This window comes from Prionailurus viverrinus, chromosome X (genome assembly GCF_022837055.1).
Source record: "Prionailurus viverrinus isolate Anna chromosome X, UM_Priviv_1.0, whole genome shotgun sequence".
Taxonomy (NCBI): domain Eukaryota; kingdom Metazoa; phylum Chordata; class Mammalia; order Carnivora; family Felidae; genus Prionailurus; species Prionailurus viverrinus.
The window spans coordinates 89773326-89798628 of record NC_062579.1 but is presented as its reverse complement, the minus strand read 5'-3'; the positions used below and the strand labels follow the sequence as shown (position 1 = coordinate 89798628).

At 44.2% G+C, this 25303-nt stretch overlaps 1 protein-coding gene across 4 annotated transcripts in view; it reads left to right on the top strand.

Moving 5' to 3' along the window:
* The window catches only part of KLHL13 (kelch like family member 13), a 427026-nt gene that overhangs the window by 183264 nt on the left and 218459 nt on the right, over positions 1–25303 (top strand). Inside the window, exons 1-6 of one of the 4 annotated variants that reach the window (XM_047844699.1) lie at positions 648–778; positions 8173–9390; positions 11622–11744; positions 12110–12358; positions 16533–16810; positions 17330–17436. The gene's annotated coding sequence lies outside the window, so the exon portion shown is untranslated. Of the gene's footprint in view, positions 1–647; positions 779–8172; positions 9391–11621; positions 11745–12109; positions 12359–16532; positions 16811–17329; positions 17437–25303 lie in introns of those variants that run through there. The other 3 variants (XM_047844693.1, XM_047844694.1, XM_047844695.1) reach the window with 3 other exon arrangements.

Here is a 25303-nt window from a genome sequence, read left to right as displayed (position 1 = left end):
GCGCTTGGCACAGTTCCCCGTAGCCTAACTATTGGTCTTACTACGAAAGGTAAAAGATTCAAAACTATTCACGCAAAAATATTTAGAGTAGTTATCCTTCCACTGAATGATAATGGGTCGTTTTCTCCCAGAGATCTTCATCAACTCACAATGGGCTAACTCACAGTAGGTTGAAAATACTGAAGTTGAAAATGCATTTAATACATCTAATTTACCGAACATCAAAGCTTGGTCTCGTGTACTAGACACCTACGTTAGCCTACGGTTGGGCAAAATCATCTAACACAAAGCCCATTTTAAAATGAAGCGTTGGGGCGCCTGGGTGGCTCAGTCGGTTAAGTGTCCGACTCTTGATCTTGGCTCAGGTCATGATCTCATGATTCGTGGAATGGAGCCCTGTGTCAGGCTCTGCACTGACAGTGTGGAGCCTACTTGGGATTCTCTCTCTCTCCCTCTGTCTCTGCTCTTCCCCTGCTCGTGTTCTCTCTATCTCAGAATAAATACATAAACTTAAAAACATTAAAACGAAGTGTTGACTATCTCGTGCACTTCATTGGATACTGTACTGAAAGTGAACAACAGAATGATTATAAGTGTATTTGTTGACCCTCAGGACTGCATGGCTAACTGGGAGCTGTGGCTCGCTGCTGTTGTCTGGCCTCACCAAAGAACATTGTACCACATATCACTAGCCTGAGAAAAGATCCGAATTCAAGATTTAAAGTACGATGTCTGTGGAACATGTATCACTTTTGCGCCATTGTGTAATGTAAAAATCGTAAGTCTAACCATCGGAAGTTGGGGACCATCTGTATCTCATTCTTTTCTGTGTTCAGCAGATGTTCTTCTATAAGTACTGATACTGACAATCTGGAAAACATAAACAAGTTTCCTTGCTTTTAAAAATGTGTGAGGGCACCTAGGCAGCTCAGCGGGTTAAGCGTCTGACTCTTGATTTCGGCTCAGGTCATGATCTCGCCGTCGTGAGATCGAGCCCTGTGTGGGGCTCTGTGCTGGAGCATGGGGCCTGCGTGAGATTCTCTGTCTCCCTCTGTCCCTCCCCTGCTCATGCACTCTCTCTCTTTCTCAAAAAAAAAAAAAAAAGATTATACATTATATTATACATTATTATTTTGGCCAGTACTCTTTATGTCAAAAGGCATCATGACAGCAATTAAACATTTTTTGTTTCTTAAGTAATAAAAGTTGTCTCTCAGTCTGTGCTTGATAATAAGTTGGTATCACACACTGGGTAGTGCTTGTCCAGTTTCAATTATGTAGTGCTTAGGGCAGAACCTAGGTTGACCTTGGAATACCCATGTAGGGGCATTGACCCAACTTGACCTGGTAAAGTTAGTTAGCCCTACGAGGATCACAGCTGAAGATAACAGAGGTCTATCCCAAATCTGCCACTGACTACAAGAGACTTACGTTTCAGTACCAGGGATAGGCGTCTAGATGCCAGAGTGATGTGAATTGTAGATATCACGTAAAAAATTCCAGTGCTTCTATGGAAAACTAATTATTTACTGAACAAAGAGGTGTTAGTTAATGTATTGTGGCATCTTACCGTTGGGAATCTGACAAATAATGGATTTTGTGGAATTAAAATGATCGATAGAGTTCTTCCAGCTCAACTTTTTAAGTCAACGTAATACATGGTAGCAGAGCTCAGAACTCAGGTCAGCCCGGTGTGCTTCCATGACGTCACAGTTCCTCTGATTCCTGTTTTGTTTTGTTTTGTTTTGAACTATAGCAGTCCTCTAATTCAATGGGATTTGAGTCACGTAGGGGAAATGAATGTCTGTGTATTAAGCAGTGCTTGATCGGAGGTGAGGTTGTGGCAACCAACCTAAAACGTTTTATCTTTGTGGATCAGCCACGTCTTTATTTCTCCTTGTATGTATTTACATACAGAACACAGAAAGTGTGGATTATTCAAGTGACTGCTGAATCCACGAGGAATTTTTTTTTTTTCTAAGTAGGCTTCACGCCCCGGGGGGAGCCCAATGCTGGCCTTCAACTCACGACCCTGAGATCAAGACCTGAGCTGAGATCAAGAGTCGGTTGCTTCACTGGCTGAGCCACCCGGGTGCCCCCTCGAAGAAATTATCAATGTCAGAATGTCACAGATCTAAACGTTAAGGAGTGTGTGAGGGGGGTTGGTAGTCACACTTTAAGGGTGTGGAAATTAAGCAATGGAGCTCTTCTCGCTCTGTCTTCCTCAACCCCTACTAAACCCCTCATGTATAAAATCTTAGAAATGGTACCTACTTCAAAGTGGTGAATGGAACTCAAGGCAAACTTGAGACAAGAGGTAATCTTTTAAAAAACATTTTTTTTTAACATTTATTATTGAGAGAGACAGACAGACAGAGCATGAGCAGGGGAGAGGCTGAGAGACGGGGAGACACAGAATCTGAAGCAGGCTCCAGGCTCCGAGCTGTCAGCACAGCGCCCGACGCGGGGCTCGAACTCTCAAACCGTGAGATCATGACCTGAGCCGAAGTCGGACGCTTAACCGACAGAGCCACCCAGATGCCCCAAATCTTTTCTAAAAAGTCATGAGAATGCAATTTTATCTCAAAAGGTTTGAAAGAAATTGACTTTTATTAAGAATAGCACCCAGTTAGGGGCGCCTGGGTGGCTCAGTCAGTTGAGTGTCCGATTTCGGCTCAGGTCACGATCTCACGGTTCAAGGGTCGAGCCTCGCATCAGGTTCTGTGCTGACAGCTCAGAGCCTGGAGCCTGCTTCAGATTCTGTGTCCCCTGCTCACAGTTTGTCTCTCTCTCTCTCTCTCTCTCAAAAATAAACATTAAAAAAAAAGAATAGCACCGAGCTAGAAACAAATAGTATTCTTAAACAATTAAAATATTTAGAATGATCAGTGCCTTTTTCAAATCGTGTCTCAACTTTTCTTTTTATCACAATCCTAAATGGTATAATACTGAGGTTTTATAATTCTAAAGAGATTAAAATAGCTTAAAATGGGAGTTAGATAATGTCATACTTAATATTGTAAACCTGTTTTTCTGATTTTCAAAACAGTATATAATCATTGTAGAACACTTTCAGACACATAGGAAATTATGAAAATGAAAATAAAACTCACTCACAATCCCAACCCCTTTTGTGTTACCTGATGTTAATGTGAAATTCACATATAAAAGTAATTATAGGTTTAACTTTTTTTTTAATGTTTATTTATTATTGAGAGAGAGAAAGAGCATGTGCGAGTGGGGGAGGGGCAGAGAGGGAGACAGAGGATCCGAAGCAGGCTCTCTGCTGAGAGCAGAGAGCCCGATGCGGGGCTCGAACTCATGAACCGTGAGATCATGACCTGAGCTGAAGTCAGAAGCTTTACCGACTAAGGAGCCCCAGGCATACCTTATTTTATTGCACTTCACAGATAATTGCGTTTTTTACAAATCGAAGGCTTTTGGCGACCCTGCATCAAGCAAGTCCATTGGCGCCATTTTTCCCACAGCATTTTCTTACTGCCTGTCTCTGTGTCCCATTTTGGTAATTCTCATGACATTTCCAATTTTTCATTATTGTATTTCTTTTTTTTTTTTCATTATTATCGTATTTCTTATGGTGATCTTTGACCAGTGATCTTTGATGTTACTATTGTAATTGTTTTGGGGCACCACATATCACACCCATATAAGACAGTGAACATAATTGATGATCAACTCTACTGACGGGCGGTTCCCGTCTCTCTCCTTCTCCTGGAGCCTCCTTATTCCCTGAGACACTACAATATTGAAATTTGACCAATTAATAACCCTACAGTGGCCCGTAACTGTTCAAATGAAACGAAGAATCACGTGTCTGTCCCCTTCAATCAAAAGGTAGAAATGATTAAGCTCAGCGAGGGCGGCGCGTCTTAAGCCGAGACAGGCTGAAACTAGGCGTCTTGCAGCAGACAGTTAGCCTCATTGTGAATGCAAAGAAAAGGTTCTTGAAGGAAATTAAAAGTGCTACTCCAGTGAACACACGAATGGGAAGTAAGCAATACGGCCTATTGCTGATGTGGAGAAAGTGTTAGTGGTCTGGACGGAAGCTCGAAGCAGCCACGATAGTCCCTTAAGCTAAAGCCCGATCCGGAGCAAGGCCTTAACTCTCTGCAGTTGTGTGGAGGCCGAGAGAGGTGAGGAGGCCGTGGCAGGAAAGTTGGAAGCTAGCAGAGGTCGGTTCGCGAGGCCATCCAGAAGATCCAACTAAGATCAGGAATGCAGAGGCTACACCAAACAACAGATGTGCAGCGTGGACTCTGAGACAGCCTTCTGTCGGAAGAAGATGCCACGTGGGACTTTTGCGACTAGAGACGAGAAGTCAGTGCCCGGCTTCAAAGCTGCAAAGGACAGGCCGACTCTAATTATTAGAGGCGAATATAGCCAGTGACTTTAAGTTGAAGCCGGTGCTCACGGGCCGTTCCAGAAACCCCAGGGCAGGGCCTTCAGAACTATGCGAAACCCACTGTGCCTGTGCTCTTCAACAGGAATGACCGAGACTGGATGGCGGCACGTGTGTTTACAAGGCGGTTTGCTGAATGTCTGAAGCCCACCGGGGAGACCTACTGGTCCGAAAGAAAAGATTCCGTTCAAAATAGTACTGCTCGTTGAAAATGCGCCTGGTCACCGACGAGCTCTGGTGAAGATATACGAGATGCACGTTGTTCTCGTGGCCGGTGTGCAGCCCAGGGGTCAAGGAGTCATTTTGACTTTGAAGCCTCGTTATTATTTAAGCCGCACATTTTGTAAGGCTCTAGCTGCCATAGATAGGGATTCCTCTGACGCGTCTGGGCAAAGTCCGTTGCAAACCTTCTGGAAGGGATTTTTGCCATTCTGGATGCCATTAAGAAAGAACCCTTGCGATGCACGACAGGAAGTCAACACGTCAACATAAAAAGGAGTTTGGAAGAAGTTGATTCCGACCCTCATGGAGGCCTCGGAGGGCTTCAAGGCTTCAGTGGAGGAAGTAACAGCAGACGGGGTGGAAATAGCAAGAGAAGTAGAATCGGAAGTGGAGCCCGAAGATGACACGGAATTGCTACAATCTCGTGATCAAACTTGAACAGACGGGCAGTTTGCTTCTTCTAGATGAGCAGAGAAAGTGGTTTCTTGAGAGGAAGAGGGAGGCAAACCGTAAGAGACTCTTAAATGTAGAGAACAAACTGAGGGTTGATGGCAGGGAGGTGTGTGGGGGGATGGGCTAAGTGGGTGATGGTATGAAACGATGTTAACTAACTTGAATCTAATTAAAAAAACAACAACAACACGGGGTGCCCGGGTGGCTCAGTCGGCTAACCGTCAGAATCTTGACATCGGCTCATGGTCATGATCTCACGGTTCATGAGTTCAAGCCCCGCATCAGGCTCTGCACTGAGAGCGTGAAGCCTGCTTGGGATTATGTCTCCCTCTCTCTCTGCTCCTCCCCCGCTCGCTCTCTGTCTCTCTCAAAACAAATAAAAATAAACTTAAAAAAAAAGCCACAAAAAAACAACAGAGCGACTTTGAAAAAAAGAAGAAATCTGCTTCTGGTGAAGATGTTGAGATGGCTGGAACAACGGCAAGGGATTTAGAATATTACATATGTTTAATTGATAAAGCAGGTGCAGGGTTTGAGAGAATTGACTCCAATTTCGAAAGGAGTTGTAGCGTGGGTAAAATGCTATCAAACAGGATCTCATGCTACAGAGAAATTGTTTGGGAAAGGAAGAGTTCATTGATGTGGCAAACTTCATCATTGTCTTATTGTAAGAAATTGCCACGGTCACCTGAACCCTCAGCCACCACCGTCCTGATCAGTCAGCAGCCATGCGTCATTGAGGCAAGACCCTCCACCAGCAGAAAGATTATAACTTGCTGGAAGTTCAGATGACAGCTAGCATTGTTTAGCCATAAAGTATTTTTAAATCAAGACGTGTACATTTTTTAGACAGAGTGTTATTGCACACTTAATAGACTCCAGTATAGCCTAATATGCACTGGAAACCAAAAAAATCAATTTAATTCACCTTATTGCTATGTTTGGTTTATTGTGGTGCTCTGGAAACACACCCAGAACATCTCTGAGGTCTGCCTCTACTTGAGAAATAGTAAACATTGAAATTCTCGTAGGAAAACCATGGGCTAAATCCACAAAGTAGGAATGATCATTTGGCTTCTAGGAACGCACATGCCATCCGCCCCAGGCAGACAGGAAGTGTGGCACAGCAGACGGCGCGAGAGTTGCTGACCAGCAGGGTGATCTTTAGGTTCTGACAGCTGATAGGACAGATTGTCATTGTTTAGGCCACTGTGGTGGCAGTGCAGTCTCATTCTGGAACGAATCTCTTATTCTGACTCTCTCTGTCCTCCCATCTCACCTTAACATTAGCCAGTCAACATCTATTTTTGAGCAGAACTGAGCTAGGCATTAGGTAGAGATGGAGAATAGAGAAGTCATCAAAATAGGGCAGGATCCATGCCTTCATGATGACTAAAAACTAACAGCATTAAGCCTTCAGTAACTACACCAATAAATACAGTCATAGGATAGGTGCTGTTCTGTGATTTCCATTCTTTTTTTTTTTCACGTTTTATTTATTTTTGAGACAGAGAGAGACAGAGCATGAACGGGGGAGGGGCAGAGAGAGAGGGAGACACAGAATCGGAAACAGGCTCCAGGCTCTGAGCGGTCATCACAGAGCCCGACGCGGGGCTTGAACTCACGGACCGCGAGATCATGACCTGGGCCGAAGTCGGACGCTTAACCAACTGAGCCACCCAGGCGCCCCTGTGATTTCCATTCTGAACACTCTCTCCTTTTTATGTAATTAAAACACTGAGATATAATTTGCTATATAATCTATTATATACTGGATAGTCCTGTGCACACAATACATTTATCCATTAATACACAAGGTAGTATACACAAACCATCCATATTGTGTTTTATGGGAAATGTAAATGATTTAAAAATTGTTTTTAAAAATATTTATTTATTTTTTGAGAGAGAGGGAGACAGAGCACAAGCAGGGGAGGGGCAGAGAGAGAGGGAGACAGAATCTGAAGCAGGCTCCAGGCTCTGAACTGTCCACACAGAGCCTGACGTGGGGCTTGAACTTGTCAACTGCGAGATCATGACCTGAGCCGAAATCGGACGGTTAACCAAATGAGCCACCCAGGCACACTTAAATGATGTTTAATGGCAATTTTGAGTCTGCTATTTTCACCTCACATGCTGGTTTTAGAACCTAACCCGTGGGTGAGCTGGGAGCTTCCCTATGACGAGTGTTGCTAGGCAAGAACACGGGTGCAAAGAGCGACGATCACCGCTGGACCCTATTTAGATAGAGAAAGCAGTAAAGGCTTACTCTTCCGCTCTTTGCCCATTTTTGGTAGATTCTCAGAGACCCTAATTGGGTCATTACGAAGATCAGGAGCAATTGTCTTAAAACACAGCTCCCAGGCAGCAGCGCAGCTTTGCGAGGAAAAGAAAGAAGATAAGAAGTGGAAAATCGCACAGATATCCCAGGCAGTGGTGCTGAACTGGCTCAGAAATGTTCAGCCTTGCTCCTACAGAGCTGTTCTTTGTTCCACGTCTGATTTCTTCTACATGAATAATTCCCATTCTTGTGTTCAGATGCAACAATCCAGCCTTCATTGTCATGACTAAAATAAAAAATGACAAGCATTGAATTTTCACAGCAATTAGCTCTATGTTTTGTTTTTTTTTCCCCCCATTTTTTGAGCATATACAGACAAGAGAGGCAGAGCAGTAATATGGAAGAGAGTGAATCCTGCGTTGTTTTTGTTTTTTTTTTTTTAAACATCCCCAGCCCCCACAGAGGCCCTGGGCATGAGGATTTTTTTTTTTAAGTTTATTTACTTATTTTGAGAGAGACAGAGACGGCACGAGTGGGGGAGGGGCAGAGAGAGAGGGAAAGAGAGAGAGAGAGAATCCCAAGCAGGCTCCACACTGTCAGTGCAGAGCCCGATGCAGGGCTCGAACTCACGAAGCCGTGAGACCGCGATCTGAGCTGCAAACCCAGACTTGGACGCTCAATCGACTGCCCCCCACCCTGAATCCTGAATTTAATGGGAGACAGCTGTTTTGGCAGTAAGGCAGAATGATGGAGGCTGGATTTCAGACTGATTTCTTTTCCTTTTTTTCGATTTCAGATTTAACCTTTGCTCTGTGTGGAAGAAACATCTGTTAAGAAGATCAGATTTTATGTGGTTAAAATAACCGCAACAACTTTATCAGGGTTTCTTTAATCTCTGCTGATACTCGCCATTTCAGAGACTCTCAGCCCCTTCTGCTTTGATTGTACCCCAAAAGGCCTGATAAGATCAACTCAGATAATGTGCTAAGCAGCCTTTTGTTAACTGTAAAAATGTTTTAGGCAGATAAGGTGTTATTACCCTTCATTTATTTCATAAATATTTATTGAGAGACTGTCCCGAGCCGGGAATTGTGGTAGATGCTGGGGAACGTGTAGAGAATGAATCAGGCAAAGCACTAGCCCAGCTCCTCGCGGAGCTTATATTCCAGAGTAGGGGTGACAGCCAGTAACCAAGAATATAGGATAAATTCTGGAGACCTCGCTCCATCATCTAGATAACTCGCTCTTTAAAACACCTCTCAAACACTAGTTCCTTCCATAAGTAGTCCCTGGGTCCCCTTCTGTCCTTCCCACCATGAAGTGTGCACATCTCATCACAGCTCTTACTTCACTATAGTGTGAATGGGCCAGGTTTATCTCCCTATCTATTGTGTCATGTTGTGAGCTCCTCAATGGCAGGTAACATTTCCTATTATCTCCTTGGTACCTGTGATGCCTGCCTTGCACATAGCATGTACTTAATATTTGTCACAATGGAGCCATTAAGACATGGTGGTTAATCGTGGCCCTGACATCATAGACTCTCAGTCCAGACCCATAAAATAGGAAGTGATATCTACAATCATACAGTCTAGCCCACCCTGTATATATGAGGAACTCGAGCTTCAATGGTATGATATATGACCCTGGGCAAAGCAAATCATCATTCCGTGTCTCAGCATCTGCAACTGTTAGGTAGAATGAGAATTTTCGAGCTGAATGAAATTCAGAATGGTCCAAATACTCCATTTGAGAGGTGATTAAAATGAGAAGCAGAAAGATTAAGCAACTCTTCTAAAAGTCTCACAGCAACTTAGGAGAAGAACCGAGAACAGATCAGATGTTCTGGAGCACATAGTAATTCTCTTGTCACATTTCCTTGTTTCTTCTCCCCATAAGCTTGGGTAGTATCACAAGAAGGCCGTGAAGTTACGGGGAAACAATAGATATGAATACTGTGGATGGAGTATGAATTAGTGCTACCACTCTGGAAAAAACGCTTTGTTATTATCTGGTAAAAATGCATGTCCATTATGACCCAGGGGTTCAACTCCCAGGAATACACCCTAGCATTCTCAGACTTGTACGTACTTAGGCATGCAAAAGAATATTCAGAAGAGCTTTATGAATAACATTAGAAAACAAAACAAGAAACAGTCCCAATGTCTATTCACGGCATGGCTAGATAAACGGAAGCATACACATAAAGTGGAATATGATATAGCAAAGAAAACAAGTCTCAAATATAATGTTGAGTGAAAAAAAAAAAGCCTAGAGGACTACAGTCAGTATCATTTATAGAAAAATTCAATTGTGAGCAAATCTAAGCAATATAGGTTGTAAAGCAATAAATAGCAATAAGAGATCAACAAACACAAAATACTGAAAGTTCTAGTGTAACATCAATATTCAGCCCAAACTAACTATCACCGTTACGGAATGACCTTGTGAGATGCAAGAATAAACCTGAAACTTCCTAATTAAAAATGATTATTGCTACACTTCCATTAATAAGCATTTTATTATCCACGGAGTTTTAGTTTTAGATCCAGAACCGGCCAATGTTTTTAAGGAAAACATCATCAGTTGCTAGATTGCCCCCATGGACACTGAACTGCACACTTAGGAAACTAAATGGATACTGTCAAGTGAGGTCAGGGCAGAAAGAAGCTATTTTTAGGATGCCTCCATTTTCTTCCATATTTTCTTCATTACAGGGGCGCCAGGCTGGCTCAGTTGGAAGGGCATGTGACTCTTGATCTCAGGGGTTGTGAGTTCAAGCCCCATGTTGGGTGTAGAGGTTACATAAATAAAACTTAAAAAAATTTAATGGCTATTCATTTTAAGAGAGCATGTGCGTGCGCGTGCACACACACACGTGCATGCATGGGCTCATGTGTGCAAGGGGAAGAGGAGCAGAGAGAGGGAGAGAGAGAATCCCAAGCAGGCTCTGCACTGATAGCCCGATGCGGGGTTCCATCTCGCTAACCATGAGATCATGATCTGAGCCGAAATCAAGAGTTGGACACTTAACCGACTGTGCCACCCAGGCACCTCCACCACAAAATATTTTCTTCATTACATTTTTTATCTTCTCTGTGACGTAGGAGATTGAAGATGGTTTGTTGTGGATGTGGCTTTGACAGGTTTGGGAGGTTTTCTCCCTTGCGAAATTTTGAGGTGACAAAGTTACCTAAAAAAGATTCCATTTTTAATTCACCCTTATAAAATGTAAAGCATTCGCAAATAGAGCTTCTCTTTGAAGAGCTGTGGTCTAAGTGGATTTAGATACCTGAAAATTAAATTCAGCCCTCAGAGATCATTTTGTTTCATGTTGGAAATACAGGAACACCAAACAATAAAAAAAAATGATAATCATTAAACATTAAAACCTACACTATTTGGCCTTGAATTATTATTTAATTTTTGTAAAATTAGCTCAAAAAGTTTATCATTTTCCTCATAGATTAATCTAGTGAATGCACTCTCTTAATATTTATAGTCTCAATCTATTTTTTTGTTTAACTATTTGACATTCATAATAATTGTGCTTGCACATAAATTTAACAGATCATTTATATATCAATCATTTATTAGTGTAGCATTTTACTCTTGCAATAATAAGGGAATTTTTAGTCCAAATATCATCTAGAATACTTACCTGTATCTGAAACAGAATATTTTGATATTCATAATAATTCCAAATGCTGTGCCTCGATCGTGCACATCAGAAAAGCTGAAAAGATGTTGATGTGGGCATTTGCTATTCAGTCTTCCAAAGACCTAGACCAAACCCAAAACCAAGTAACAGATAGGGTACAAATATGGAGGCCACAGGCTTGCTTTCAACATCTCTTGGATGGACAGTGGGTTCACAGGTGTTGTGACTGTGTCTTCTAACTTACATATACGTTGCAGAGATTTCTTTGAAGCTTCCTGGTGTTTAATAATTAAAATTTCCCTCCCTCACTATAAATTATTCCGAAGAAGGCTTAATGAGCTAAGCATAGTAACATTTATTAGCTTAACAACACCATTCATATTTCCACTGAACTTCCTGGATGTAAAAGAAAATTTATGCAGGAATTGGTCGATTGCCTTTGGGAAAAGTATTAATAATGTCTTCCTGTTGGTGTTTATGGGCTCAAGGACATAAAGAATGTGAGGCAACCAAGGACTTACCACATAATGATCCCTTTTCTCCTTTTTTTTCTTTCTTTCTTTCTTTCTTTTTTTTTTCATCAGGGTCTCATGACAAGAGATGTTCTGTTTTAGTGGGAGATCACTGATTCCGTAACTACTAAGCAGTGAGGAGACTTTCTTTGAGAGTTTGCTGTGGCCCCGGGGAACTTAAATGCCCCCAAACTGGTAAGTAGGAAGGGTCTATGGTGAGTATTCCCTCGGTACCATGAGAAGTAGTAAAAGTGGCTACATTATTGGCAGGGATTGTTGGAACAACAGGGTGTTGGGCTCAAAGGACGCTGCCGCTGAGTCCTGGCTCTTAGGACAATTTGCTCAATGTCTCTGAGCCTCCATTTTTACTTCTCCGACATAAGGGCTAGAATGGGCTTTATCTCAGTGTCGTCATGAGGATTGAATGAGACAAAGCCTGCAAAGTACTTACCGCCTTGCCTGATACAAATGGACTCAGTAAACATCATAAATAGCATTTTATTATCATAGAGGCTAAATTGTTGTCTATTATCTGTAAACTTTATTTATGGCTCTCTTAGGACACTTCACTACTGTCTTTCTTGTGTCGGAGTTATTTACATAAGGCCTAACCTCGTGAACTGAGCTCCTTGGGGGAAAGAATGCTTCATACCCTATAGGACCCAGCACAACGAGGCAGCACTAAGTAGAAGATGAGGCTGAAGTGGAAGCTGTCAAGCATTTTTACCATGGCCAAATTTGGTTTCCGTCGTAACTGAATACATGCACACATCATCGAGTTTGGAAAGTTGTGCAAGAGAAACCTTGCTGTAAGCAATGTAGTCTGATCTTTTCTCTCTCTGCCTCTCTCTCTTTCTTATATTTCGCCTTATTTAAGAAAAAAAAAGCCTCATCTTGACCCACTACATTTGTTTGAAACCTTGCTAATGAGTCTCAACCTGTGGTTTGTAAATCTGTGGGCTAGACCGTGAAGCTGTGTTGGATCTCCCCACCAGAGGCAGGTGTGCAGTTAAGGGGAGCTAACAGAAATGCGGGGGGCGGGGCCACGTGGCAACTGCTTTGAGGACACTTAGGGACCAAGTGTAAACAGCAGAGTTGAGGCAGACCAAGACGACCCGGGACTGGGTAGGTGAGAGCTTTGACTTGGAAATGCGGAGTTTTGAAGGTGAAAGCATTCAATACAGAGCTAGGTCATTCCAGCTGTTCTATTCAGAAAGAAGGAAAGAGAAAGAAAGAAAGAAAGAAAGAAAGAAAGAAAGAAAGAAAAGAGAGAGAGAAAGAAAGAAAAGAAAAGAAAGAGAGAAAGAAAGGAAGGAAGGAAGAAAAAAAGAAATGAAAGAAAAAGAAAGAAAGAGAGAAGAAAGGAAGAAATAAAGAAAGGAAAGGAAGAAGAAAGAAAGAAAGAAAGAAAGAAAGAAAGAAAGAAAAAGAAAAACAGGAACAGGAACAATTCTCTTGAAATGCAGCTGCCAGGACAGAAGGCCAAGTGGACATGGGTCTCTCTTCTGCCCCAGGGACTCTGCTTTTTTCCAGATTTTTGTTCTCCTGTCAAAAATAGCTTTTGAGTGATTTTTTTAAAAAACTACAAAGTGAAAGTCTATACAGTGTGCACATGTACACACACACACACACACACACACACACACACACACACTGAACTTTAAAAATCCTGGGGCGCCTGGGTGGCGCAGTCGGTTAAGCGTCCGACGTCAGCCAGGTCACGATCTCGCGGTCCGGGAGTTCGAGCCCCGCGTTGGGCTCTGGGCTTATGGCTCAGAGCCTGGAGCCTGTTTCCGATTCTGTGTCTCCCTCTCTCTCTGCCCCTCCCCTGTTCATGCTCTGTCTCTCTCTATCCCAAAAATAAATAAAACGTTGAAAAAAAAAATTAAGGAAAAAAAATCCTGCCTGGGGCTCCTGGGTGGCTCAGTTGGTTAAGCGTCCAGCTCTTGATTTCAGCTCAGGTCATGACTCACAGTGCGTGGGTTCGAGTCCCACGTCGGGCTCTGTGTTGACAGTGCGGAGCCTGCTTGGGATGCTCTCTCTCCTTCTCTCTCTCCCCTCCCCTGCTCCTGCTCTCTCCCTCTTTCTCTCTCTCTAAATAAATAAATAAACTTTTAAAAAATAAAATAAAATCCTGCTTAGTTGTCTCAATTTGGTGGGTTCACCCACCCTCTCCCTTCCTCCTTCCTTTTTCCTTTACTCAAAACTCCACTTTTTTTTTTTTCCATCGTCTTATCCTTTAAAACACTATTTTGGTCTAAGAGCTTTTGCTTCTACAGCCTCAACTGTTTCATGTCCCAGACCAGTTTACAGTCTCACCTGCAGAGTTGGAACTTCAACTTTCAGTTTCTTTTTGCCGCCGGTTGATCCTTCTATGTGAGTTAGATTCATCCATTTTTTTCCCCATTCATTCAGTCTATCAATTCGTCGAGCACTTATTATGTGCCAGGCACACGCTACAAGCTACTGAGTTAGCAGTGCACAAAATCAAGTTCCTTAAGGTCACTGAGTGCCCAATTAGGTAGGGCAAGCAGAAACGAATCCTCCTTTCCCACAAAGAAATAAAAGTGGCCGCGCTGATATATCCAATACAGGAAGGGTATGTGATGATTTGACGGGGTTTGTAAGTCTTTGGTCAGAAATGTGTTCTTTGGGGGGTGAGGTCTGAGCTGAGTGCTGAAGGATAAAGAGCAGTTAGGAAAAAGGAATGGGAGCATTCCAGGCGAGCAGAGCAAAGCCCCGGAGTGGGAGGAAGCAGGTTGAGAGCGGAAGGAACGAAGAGGCTAGTGAAGTGTTAGGAAGGTTCTAGAGAGTAGAGGGGGCAACTCAGTTGTGGCTTCCTGCGGTGTAGAAATTCATGTACTACTTTGCTGTAGCCTCTGTTAGGGAGTTTTGAGTTTGTCCTAAAGACAATGTCAGTCAATTGGAAGGTTCTGTGGGTACTTGCACATAGTGGTGGTGGGGGGATATGATCCCCCCACTTGAATTTGGAAAATGCCACTTTGGAAAATGCCACTTGAATTTGGAAAATGCCACTTTGGCTACAGTGTGGAGAATGAATGGGTGGCTGGGTAAGCATGAATAGAGATAAAATTTACAAAGCTATCATTTGTGTTCCGCTTACTGTGTGCTAAGCATCATTGTAAGGGTTTTCATACATATTGTGTTTTTTTTTTAAGTTTATTTATTGTGAGAGAGAGAGAGAGAAAGCACAAGTGGGGGAGGGGCAGAGAGAGAGAGAGAGACAATCCCAGGCAGGCTCCACATCATCAGCGCACAGCCGGATGCGGGGCTGGAACCCACAAACCCTGAGATCATGACCTGAGCCGAAGTTGGATGCTTAACCGACAGAGCCCCCCCGGGCACCGCTATGCATATTGTTACTGAATCTTCACATTTTGTAAGGTAGGTAGTTATTATCCCCACATAACCTGTGAGGAAACTGAAGCTCAGAGAACTGAAGAGACTTGCCCAACATCACACAGCTGGAATGTGGCAGAGGTGGGATTTTATCCCAGGAGGCTGCCCCATCGTCAAGGCCAGAGGTGATGATGGTGTCTTGGGCCAGACCAGTGGGGACAGGGAGCAGTGAACACATTAACGAGATATTCGGCAGCTGAAATTGATAGTAATTCACGGCGATTGGGACGCGGGGGGGGGGGGGGGGAAGGAAATGTTAAGGAAAATGTTTAAATCTCTGATGCGTACAACTGAGTGGCTGGTGGTATATTCACTGAGATGGGGAATACCAAAAGACGGCGAATGGCGCTTTGCAAGAGACAGAGGGGCGGCCGCAGAGGCAGCAGGTGAACCAGGAGTCTGTAACATGGAAAGCTTGGAGGGGTGGGGCGGGGCAGGAAATGATTCAACAAGCAGTGATGGGGCCCAGCATAGACTGCTGCTGGGTGGGGGGTGATTTGTCTCGTTCTCACAGGTGTCAAACTCAAGATGCCCTTTGGTTAGGATGTCCACCGCAGGCTGCTGCCGCTGTGGCATTCTTGAATGAAATTGCCATCAAGTGCTGCCTATTTCGTGGCCTTATTGCTTTTCTTCCTCCACGGTCAGGGGCTACCAGCTGTCCCACTGCTCTCTGCAGTTCAATCCTGCCTGAGCCCCTGGACCAATTCTGACTTTATTTATTTAGTTATTTATTTATTTGTGATTTTATTTATTTATGATTTTATTTTTAGAAAGAGGGTGCACATGTGAGCGGGGGAGAGGGGCAGAGAGAGAAGCAGGGGTTGGGGGGGGGAATTTCAAGCAGGCTCCCTACTCTGCATGAAGCCTGACATGGGGCTCGATCCAGCAACTCTGGGATCATGACCTGAGCCGAAATCAAGAGTCCGATGCTCGACCCACTGAGCCACCCAGGTGCCCCCCCACCACCACATTTTGATTTTAGACAGGAGAAAGCCAGCCAGTTCCAGCCTAGCCGTCCAGGTTTCAGTATTGTAACGGTTATTATTCCTATCCTAACCTTGTTTCCCGTTTCTGGAAACACGGCTTCTTGGCTTTTTAAAAATGTATTTGGGGGCGTCTGGGTGGCTCAGTTGGTTAAGCGTCTGGCTCTAGATTTCGGCTTAGATCATGATCTCATGGTTTGGGAGTTCGAGCCCCACATTGGGCTCCATGCTGACAGTGTGGAGCCTGCTCAGGATCCTGTCTCCCTCTCTCTGCCCCTCCCCTAATTCTCTCTCTCTCTCTCTCTCTCTCTCTCAGAGTAAGTAAATAAACTTGGAAAAATGTAGCTGAGTTTTTGTATCAGCCAGGTAAAATAATGGCTGTGAAAATGCTTTGCAAACAACAGAATTTACTGTATGTAAAGCTTCTAGGACAGGCGATGAATACGCAGCAGATTTTCAGTAAATAGCAGCTATTACTACGTGGACCATCGCTTGGTTGCCGCAGGTACAAAACCAAGTCACAAAGAGTGGAGTTGGATTGCAGTATCTTTTCAAGGAACGACCTTTTCCTGCCTTTCAGAGACCCTCTTGCCTCGCTCACGACGTGTTGCCCCTCTGTCAGATTTTTGACTTCGACCAGCTCGCGCCTTTTCCCAACGTGGTTCATGAGGTGGCAGGTGGAATATTCAAAAAGAGCCTGGCTTCTGGAATCAGACAGCTTTGCATTTGAGTCCTGACAGCATGACCTTAGGAAAGGTACTTAAGCTTTCTCCAGTTTCCTCAACTGTGACATCGTGAGGACCTCCTATGCCCTGAAGGACCGAATTAAGCCAAACACACAAAGGCACCTGGCCACGGGTTGGTATTCATTAACTACAAGCTTCTTTTTCCTTTCCTTCCTCCTTCCACGTGCCTCATCATAGCTGTTCTCAGACTTTCATTCTGAAGGTCTCATTTTACTATCATAAATAAGTCCCATGACTTAGGGGTGTGCTCTAAACTTTGATCTATTTTATTCGTGTGCGCACTAATGGGCCACATTAACTTTCAGACCACCAGGATCATGTGTGACTAATTATTGCTGGACTAGCCCAGTTAATATTAACTGACAGTTGACTATGGGAAAGGCACCCCAGGAAATATGAATCTACCCCATTCCTGACTCTTTATGTTGGGCTGAGTTACCTCCCCTTCTTTTCAACACTCCCTTGCGGACCTATGAAGCCAGCCCCAAGAGCTGTCTGCCTTTCCAAGGCAATTGCTATGGCTTCTCTTCCCACTAATTCAGCCGGATTTGATTTTGCTAGATCTTGTCTCCCTGGTTCTCTCCTGGCGGTGCATTCTGATATTGATTGTTTCCATCTCTAACTCCCGCAGGACTTGATCTTTTCCCGAACTTTCTCCTTGGCATTTGGACGTTGGCTGCCTGGCATCCTTTCGGGCTTGGCTAACCACTTTGGCCCCAGAGTTTCCTATTGCCTCAGGTGAGAATACTTCCCTCTTCACCCTGGTTTCCTGCCAATGGGCTCCCAACACCTGCCCGAGTCTGAATTCTGTCTCAGTCAGTCATTGGTGGTGGAGGGTGAGGGTGGAGTGAGAGTAGGTGAGTGTTAACCGATAAAAATTGGATACGGCTTGCTGCCCTTAGGGAGCTCACAGTCCATTTGAAGAAGATAAAGAGGTCAACAGTTTAAAAAAGGCAAGGAATGAATAGTAAATATCAAATAATTACTGGTATCCATTTAAGTTAATATTAAAACTGCCATCCGGCATTTTTAAAAACGTACAGCGGCCAAAAAGAAAGTATTTTTTGGAGGTGCCTGATGTACAAACTAGGCTCTCTCTGGGACAATCTAGTTGAATATAATGAATAGATACTTTAACAATAATTTTATATCCAGTTTTTCTTAGTTTTTCACTAAAAAATATTTTTGTAGCTCATTTTCCTCTTAAGATCACCGTTTTAGAATATGTGATTCCGACACAAAGAAAGCCCCTTTGCAATGGGGTGAAAATAACTGACGCTTATCAGCAGAAATATCATGATTGTATTGTTGTTGACAATGTACACTTTTCAGAGTTTTGTTCTACAAGCTGTGGCTTGTCAAACTTCAAAGTGAAACAGCCATTTATTTTACCGGCAAATTGGGTTTATTCGGGAAGAGCAGAGGAATTTCAATTCGGGATATGCAAGCTCTGGTGAACCATAGACGAGACCGGGAAACAAAGAACAGGAACTATACAGAGAAAAGGAGGAAGTTGGGAGGCGTTGCTTTGAACAAAACTACTTTGGAGGAAAGCAAGAGTTCAGGGTGGTGATGGTTTCTGATTGGGTGACCTGTGGTAACATTATATTGGCTGAGCTTGTTGCTGGCCGATGAAAAATTCTTTTCCTCCTGCTGGAAAGTAGGAGAAAGTAGAAAGTAGTAAAGTAGGTTTTTTCCTATTGTGTATGCAAGGTAGTCCTCTCTCACTCTCACTCTCTCTCTCTCTCTCTCTCTCTCTCTCTCTCTCTCTTTTTTATGGGGAGAGAGAGTGAGGGGCTGAGGATCTGAAGCAGGCCCGGTGTGGACAGCAGAGAGCCGATGCAGGGTTCGAACTCACGAACCCCTGAGAACATGACCAGAGCAGAAGTCGGATGCTTAACCGACTGAGCCACCCAAGCGCCTCAGTGTACCTCTTCTTGATGGGGGCTTGTAATTTCTGACTAGCGGTAGCACAGGAGACCGCCCCTGTCTGGCCTCCCGACTCCAATTTAAATGAGATTTCTTTCATTCAGTTTCATAAGCTGAATGCCCACTCAAATCTGGATGTACTCAGTTCTATAAAAATATTCATCAATCTTACCTTGCGTAATGGATAAGTGTGATTGTTAATATTACTATTGAATCATTCGCTTTTACTCCCCCCCCCCCCACCCTTTTCATCTACTGCCATAACCTATGCAAGCTGGTCCAGGCCAGTGGGGAAGCCACAGAACAGTGAGGAAGGACAGGAAAAAATAGGAGAACTAAACAGTCTATGTATTGGCTCCCAAGGATAAGGAAATCGAAAGGGAATGTGTGCTGGGGAGAAAGCATTCCAAATAGTGTTGCGATATTGTGATTTTTTTTAATGTTTATTTATTTTGAGAGAGAGAGAGAGAGAGAGAGAGAGAGAGAGAGAGAGAGAATGCATGCGAGCAGGGGAGGGGCAGAGAGAGAATCCCAAGCAGGATCTGCAGCTGTCAGTGCGGGGCTCGATCTCAAGAACCATGAGATCATGACCTGAGCTGAGATCAAGAGTCAGACACTTCATGGGCTGAGCCACCCAGGCACCCCGATATTGTGATTTTTTAATAAGAAATATACATTTGGTCTTCCTGTTTCTGGCACGGAGCTCCTAAAACCCTTGGAATGTCCTGTGAGGAGAGCAATAAAGGTGTCAGTGAAGTGACTTTGGGATCACACCTAAGGATGGGGGTTGGTTGCCTGGTGAACCAACCTTATGATTAGTGGGTTGGAACTTTCAGCCCCACCCCTTGACCTCCAGGGAGGGGAGAGGGCCTGGAGGTTGAATCGATCACCAGTGGTCAATGATTTAATGAGTCATGCCCGTGAAATGAGACCTCTACAATCTCTAGCTGGTCGGTCAGAAGCACAAGTGATAACCTGACCTTGAGGGGGAGGACTTGTGGGAGTGAACCCTCAGCTTGTGGCGACTGATGCTATCTCTGGGTAGCTAGTGTCAGAATTGAGCTGAATTGTAGGACACCCAGCTGGTGTCCGGAGAATTGCTTATTGGTGTGAGGGAGACCATGACCGCACCCCCTCCACACACACACACACACACACACACACACACACACACACACACACATTAGAATTAGGTACAAAACCCAAATTAAGTGTTAAAAGGGATGCAGTAAACTTCAGCCTTTTTTAAAATGTTGGTTTATTTCTTAAATTTTTTTTTTCAACGTTTATTTATTTTTGGGACAGAGAGAGACAGAGCATGAACGGGGGAGGGGCAGAGAGAGAGGGAGACACAGTATCGGAAACAGGCTCCAGGCTCTGAGCCATCAGCCCAGAGCCCGACGCAGGGCTCGAACTCACGGACCGCGAGATCGTGACCTGGCTGAAGTCAGACGCTTAACCGACTGCGCCACCCAGGCGCCCCTAAAATGTTGGTTTATTTCTGAGAAAAAGAGAGAGAGAGAGAGAGAGAGAAAATGTGTGTGTGTGTGTGTGAGAGAGAGAGAGAGCAGGGGAGGGGCAGAAAGAGAGGGAGACAGAGAATCCCAAGCAGGCTCTGCCCTGACAGCACGGACCCCACAGAACATGAGATCATGACCTGAGCTGAAATCAAGAGTTGGACACTTAACTGACTGAGCCCCCCAGGTGCCCCACTGCAGCCTTGAAGAACATGTTTAGCGTCAGGCTGATGGTTGCTCTTGGTAGGTTGAAGCAACCCCAGTTTAGGGTAAAGGGAGTGTTTGGGTTCCGGTCAAGTAAGTTGAAGTTCAGGGCAGGCATTGAGCCTCCCATCGAGGAACTGGAATGCAGAGCAAGAATCCAAGGTGGGAGGCCACTTTTCTAGACTGAACAAAGCCGGCGGGGCTTAGAAAACTCCCTGGCTGTGCGTATGCTCTGTATTCACTTCACGTCTGCCAGTTTAAGAAGAGTGATACTTCTCTCAACCATCAATCCTCCAGGGCTCAGGCCTTGGGTCACTGAACCTACCGATTATGGAGTCGTATGCCCGTGTTTAAATTGCCTCAGGGGGGTGCCTGGGTGGCTTAGTCCCTTAGGTGTCCAACCTCGGCTCAGATCACTATCTCACAGTCCGTGAGTTCAAGCCCCGCGTCGGGCTTGCTGCTGTCAGCACAGAGCCTGCTTCAGATCCTCTGTCTCTCTCTCTCTCTCTCTGCCCTTCCCCCACTCATTCTCTCCTTCTCTCTCTCTGTCTCTTTTCTCTCTCTCTCAAAAATAAATAAAAATATTTAAAAATTGCCTTAGGGGCTACCAGCAGGGTCAAGGTACGGGTGGAAAGCAACTTTAGTTTGAGAAGTCACATAGGGCCTCTATCTATAAAAACCCTATTTATGTACCACTTTTCAGGAGCATCTGTATTGTTCAAATATTTGTGGAAGATTAACTGTTGCAGTGGTTAATTTAATTTATTTTTTATTTTAGAGAGAGAGAAAGCACGTGAGCAGGGGACAGGGGCAGAGGGGGAGAGAGAGACAGAATCTCAGGCAGGCTTCACACTCAGCACAGAGCCCAACACAGGGCTCGATCCCACGACCTGAGCAGAAATCAGGAGTCGGGCGCTCAACCAACTGAGCCACGCAGATGCCCCTGTGGTGGTTAATTTTATGTGTCCATTTGGTTAGGCCATGGTATGCAGACATTTGGTCAAATATTACTCTAGATGTTGCTGTGAAAGTGTTTCGTAGATGAGATCGACGTTTAAGCCAGTAGACTTTGAATAAAGTGGATTACTCTCCACAGTGAGTGGGCCTCATCCAATCAGTTCAAGGCCTTAATAGGACAAAGATTGACTTGCCACCAGGAAGGAAGAATTCTGCCGGCAGACTTACTTGAGCTTAAACATAAACTGTTCCTTGCCTCCCCAGTCTGCCGCCTCTTTCTCTGTCTCTTTCTCTTTCTCTTTCTCTATATGTTTCGTTTTTAGTTTTTTATTTTTTTTTAAGATTTTTAAGTGAGCTGTATGCCCAACGTGGGGCTCGAACTCACGACCCCGAGATCAAGAGTTGCATGCTCTACTGAAGGAGCCAGCCAGGCCCCCCCTTCCTCCTCTCTCTATCTTATTGGTACTGTTTCTCTGGAACCCTGACACGGTTACTAGTATGAATTACATGAATTTTACTCCATTGAGGGGTATCACCTGCTTCTGTCATGCTTCCTTTGAAACTATTCCATTCATAGGATCTCTATCCTTTTCTCCCACCTGGTTCTGTCAGAAGGATGATAGAAAAAAAAAAGTCACAGAGTTGGGAAACTATATATTAACTGCATTTTGAAAACAGCTACTTCCAGGACCTGCTTGCTTTTGACGTCAGAACTTGACCATAGTTAACAACGATGTGTGGAAAAGTAGTCACGTGCAAATGAAATGTTGAACTCTGAAGGATAGCGGGAGGCATGGCGGACATATTTGTTTGAACGGATTCCAGTTGTGAAAATTTCTTTCAAATGCCTGGAATGGGGGATCCATGAGTGCAAGTGGTGACCTCATAGCTGACCTAGCCTGCCTTCTGGCTTTCTACGCAGCTTAATGTTGTGTAGTTGCTTTGGGCTGTGATTTCTCCTGGGACATACATTATTTAGTTGGTTAGCTCAATGCGAGTTAATATTAAAATTCCTGTGTGGTCTTTGTTTTAAAATGCATTTGTGTCCCTCACATCACCAATATATTTATAAGCCTGAAAAATGGAGTAGCATGAGGTAACTTAAAATACGAGTGGTTCTTCTGTGAATTTAGGTCAGATACTCTCTTAGTAACGGAGCTGCTGCTAAATGTTGAAACTCCTTTTTCCCTGAAGACACTTAAATCTTAGTTTTGGTTGGACATCTTCCTGGTGGCTGAAAGCTAGGAACTATAGACATTCCTAAAGCTGTTTTCTCAAGTTTCGTACATTTTTTCTTTTCTTTGACTTCGTGTTGGCTCTTTCCAGCTGTTTTCTAAATATTCAATTTCCTTTAACATGTTCAATGGAAATTTTCAATTTCTAGGGTAGAGAATCCTACGTTTATAAAAATTATTTAATGGTGCAATTAAGGTCACCCATTAAAACCTGCTTTTGGTTTCACCAAAGTATTTTGCTGATGTTCTTATATGGCATGCATATATAGCCGGCACCTAGAATCGTACTGTAGAGAAGATGTGACAAATACTTCTTCAATTGAGTTAGTTAATAAAACCGAACCAGAAGTTGGTAATAAAGAGAATGGCAAACCTCCGGTGCAGAAAGTGTTCTCTTTTTCTTTCTTTCTTTCTTTCTTTCTTTCTTTCTTTCTTTCTTTCTTTCTTTTTAACATTTATTTATTTTCGAGAGAGAGAGAAAGTGACTGGGGGAGGGGCAGAGAGCGAGGGAGGCACGATCTGAAGCAGGCTCCAGGTTCTGAGCTGTCAGCACAGAGCCCAATGCAAGGCTGGAACCCACGAACCGTGAGATCATGACCTGAGCCGAAGTTGAACACTTAACCAACTGAGCCACCCAGGTACCCCAAGAGTTCTCTTTTTCTTAATATTTTATTTTAGAGAGAGAGAGAGTGTGTATGTGTGAATGAGGGAGAGGAGCAGAGAGAGACAAAGAGAGAGAGAGAAAGAATCTCAGGCAGACTCCACACTCAGCAAGGAGCCTGACTCGGGGCTCAATCCCATGACCCTGGGATCATGACCTGAGCCAAAACCAAGAGTAAGACACTCAACCGACGGAGCCACCCAGGCTCCTCGGAAAGAGTTCTCTTTTAACAAATACCATTATATCTTCTCTTTCTTGCCCCCTTTACTACGTTTACATCCGAACATATATGTTTTTCCTAATTGAGTTCTTGAATAACAAAATCATAAACTCCAGAAGGATACAAAAGAAATGAATAACAATGGTTATGTGAGATGGTGGTAGTAGGTAGAATGGGACATAAATGGAAAGACTTTTTCACTGGATATCACTTTTTTTTAATGTTTATTTATCTTGAGAGAGAGACACACAGAGTGCGAGCAGGGGAGGGGCAGAGAGAGAGGGAGACACAGAATCGGAAGCAGGCTCCAGGCTCCGAGCCGTCAGCACAGAGCCCGATGTGGGGCTCGAACCCACAAACTGTGAGATGATGGCCTGAGCCGAAGTCAGACACTTAACCACCCAGGCGCCCCTAAATTTCTTTTTGTTAATGTATATTTATTTATTTTTGAGAGAGAAAAAGACAGCATGAGTTGGGGAGGGGCAGAGAGAGAGGGAGACACAGGATCCGAAGCAGGCTCCAGGCTCTGAGCTGTCAGCACAGACCCTACACGGGGTTCGAACTCAGGAACTGTGAGATCATGACCTGAGCCGAAGTCAGATGTTTAACTGACTGAGCCGCCCAGGAGCTCCAAGCACCTTTTTTTCTTTAAAGTTTATTTATTTTGAGAGAGACAGAGACAGTGCCAGTGGGGGAGGGGCAGAGAGAAAGGGAGAGAAGATCCTAAGCAGGCTCCACGCTGTCAGCACAGAGCCCGACATGGGGCTCGAATCCATGAAACGATGAGATCATGATCTGAGCCGAAATCAAGAGTCTGACGCTTGACCGACTGAACCACCCCTGTGCCCCTGCCTTAAGCACCTTTGAAATTGATTGGGTGGTTTTACAAAGCATAACTTAAAGTAGTTTAGTTATGGTGGTGCACACATTTTGATACACTTCTGAGCTTTTTAAAATGTGACTCTATTTATATAGCTGCCTCAGTTACTCATTTCTGTATGATCAATTACCCCAAAATTAAATGGCTTAAAACAACAACATTTGATTGGCTCACTCTGCTGTGAGCTGGCAGTTTGGGCTGGGCTTAGCTGAGAGGGCTTGTCCCTGCGTTACCAGCTGTTGGCGTGCCTTATTCCCGAGTTTGGGCTTATTCATGTCCCGTGGTGGTTAGCCAGCTATCAGCCGGGATGATGGACGTAACCGGGCCAAGTGCCACTCACATTCCTGTAGGCTAGCCTGAACTTCTTCACATGGTTGCTAGCTTCTATCACCAGCAAGGGAGAGCAAGCCCCAATGCCTAAATGCGTTCCAGGCCTCTGCTTGTGACTTGTTTGCTCATGTACATTGGCCGGGGAAGTCACTGAGTCAATGTGGGAGGCCAAGGTCAAAGTCAATGCGTTGGAGGGCTACAGGAAGGTAATGGGTACAGGGAGATGTGATTCAGTGGGGCCATTGCTATTAAAGTAATTGTTACGATTTCTTTTTTTTTTTTTTTTTTTTTTTTTTTAACGTTTATTTATTTTTGGGACAGAGAGAGACAGAGCATGAACGGGGGAGGGGCAGAGAGAGAGGGAGACACAGAATCGGAGACAGGCTCCAGGCTCTGAGCCATCAGCCCAGAGCCCGACGTGGGGCTCGAACTCACAGACCGTGAGATCGTGACCTGGCTGAAGTCGGACGCTCAACCGACTGCGCCACCCAGGCGCCCCGAGTAATTGTTACGATTTCTAAACGTGTCCCTTGTTTTCTTAAAGCACTGATAGTAAATGAACTCAACTCATGGCCAGGGAATTCTGTAAACCCCTGAATGCTAATGATAAGTTACAGCTGTTGTCATAGGCTGATTTAAAGTTTTAGTATCACTTACTATTACCATTTAAAA